Here is a 2,158-nt window from a genome sequence, read left to right as displayed (position 1 = left end):
GATAATTGAAACACCATAACAATACAAAAATAAATGTCAAATTAAATATCCAGCGAGCCCTCCAGCAATAAAGAAAAGCACCACACAATAGTCTCGGTTCTGAATTCAAATCATGCCCAAGTGCAAAAAGAAAGAGAAAGATAAGATAAAATAATATAAAGTAAAAAAGGAGACATCAACTTCAATATCTATACCAAAATAAAGGTGTCAAAAAACAATCAATCGTGCTCGCTTCGGCAGCACATATACTAAAATTGGAACGATACAGAGAAGATTAGCATGCCCCCTGCGCAAGGATGACACGCAAATTCGTGAAGCGTTCCATATTAAAAAAAAAAAAAAAAACAATCAATCAATATATATGTGGAAAAATGATTATTTTGTGCTTCACACCTTTCTTTTTCTTTTTCCCCTTGCATAAGCACAGCAATTATTGGGGATATTATAGAGGAAATTCTCTTGGCCTAGGAGATACAGGTTTACTGTCATGGGATTAACTATAGACTCCTTGCATGATCATTTACTCTCCCCTTGATGCTTTTGTGGTGTATGGAAGACTTCTGCTTCATCATGGAGTAAGTAAAATCAGTCCTCTGTATCTAGAGATCTTGGTGACTGTGCAGCTCAAAGAATGGAGCTTATGATGAAGACTTTCTTTGTGGTTCTAGCAGTTCTGCTTCTTCAGTGTCATTTTAATTCACTTTCTGTAGTTGGTGTTCTTAGTCATTATGTTGCTCCTAGGATGGAACCTGGGACATAGTCTTTTGTTATGTTTCTGGAAGACAACTTGCGGTTCTCTCAGTCAGACCTCTGAAATTGGAGATCTTGTTTGTTGAACAGATTGTAGACCAAAAGCTAGGTTAAAGCTTTTTTTTGTTGTTGTTGTTGGTCCCTGGATGCATACTGTCTAGTCCTGGTTGTAACAACCAGTCATCTGTATATAGCAATCTTGGTTTTTGCACAGATCAAAGGGTGACATGTCTTCTGATTTTGTCTTATCATTGGCTGGTGAGGAAGGATAACTTGCTCTTAGATATAGTTGTTCCCATTTTCTCATTGTCAGGTTATCAATTTAGAACTGGTGTATGTTGGCATCAGAACAGTATTATGAATGCCCTGGAGGGGTTGGTTCCTGGAGCTGTTGTGGAGAACTCTGTCGTTTCTATGTCTGGGATCAGGAGTCAAGGCTGGACGGTCGGTGCTTATTTCCCTGTTCCCCATGACATACATTCAGGGTGTTGTAAAAATGTGTACGTTCTTATCCCTAGTAGATAAGAGCTTGTTTATACAGGTAAAATTTCCCCTATTTTTAATATGCCTTTGCAGGAAGAAATGGTGCTACATTATATTGCTGATGGATTTGGGGGTGAAGAGAGAAGAAAACAGACCCATGACAAAAAACTAAAAATATATATGCTCAGACATATCTAAAGAAAAAAGAGTTTCTTAAAAGAAAAAAAAGGATTAAATAAAAGACATAATTAAAGGAATAAAGTGGGGGACTGTGAGGGATAGCATGGAGGCAAGGCATCTGTCCTTCCTGCAGAAGGACGCTGTTTCACATCCTGGCATCCCACATGGTTCCCCATGCCCACTAGGGGCAACTTCCGAGCACAGAGCCAGGAGCACCCTCCAAGCGCCGCCAGCTGTGACCCAAAAGAAGCACAAAACATATCAAATCAAAAAACAAAAAGTAGAACAAAACAAAATAAAACAAAAACAAAAAGAAAAACAAACAAACAAGGAGGGGAAAAGAAAAAAAAAAACAAAGAAAAAGGGAGAAAGTGATACAGGAGATTGCTTTACATTTGGGAGAAACAGTATGAGGTAGTATTATATAGGTCTATACTTAAGATGATAGTATAGGTTTTCCCATTGTCCTTTGAGATTTCCTTGTGATGTGTGGGCTCCACGCAGGGAGGTCTTGGGTAGAGTTCTTACAATGGGAGTCCTTTTGGAGCTAATCTGGTATTAAGCCACAGTCCACAATAGGGAGAGGTGATTAGGAGGGCCACACTGCATGAGTCAGTCGGGGTGTTGGTTGTATTTTCTTGCCAGGGACGAGGTGTGAGTTTGAGTGGGTGTCTCTTCACTTGGAAACTGGGTACTGCTTTGTTGGTGTAGGAAGTTGGTCTTGATGAGGTTGGTCTTAAGAACT

The 2,158-nt window shown here is 39.4% G+C and overlaps 1 non-coding gene across 1 annotated transcript; it reads left to right on the top strand.

Annotated features, from left to right (window-relative positions):
• The first annotated feature begins 224 nt into the window (after positions 1–224).
• LOC126010530 (U6 spliceosomal RNA) lies at positions 225–331 on the top strand. The gene has a single exon (XR_007496555.1). It is a non-coding gene; the product is annotated as a U6 spliceosomal RNA (small nuclear RNA).
• Positions 332–2,158: the final 1,827 nt, after the last annotated feature.

This window comes from Suncus etruscus, chromosome 5 (assembly GCF_024139225.1).
Source record: "Suncus etruscus isolate mSunEtr1 chromosome 5, mSunEtr1.pri.cur, whole genome shotgun sequence".
In the NCBI taxonomy this organism is placed as follows: domain Eukaryota; kingdom Metazoa; phylum Chordata; class Mammalia; order Eulipotyphla; family Soricidae; genus Suncus; species Suncus etruscus.
This window is presented reverse-complemented; position numbering and strand designations above follow the sequence as displayed.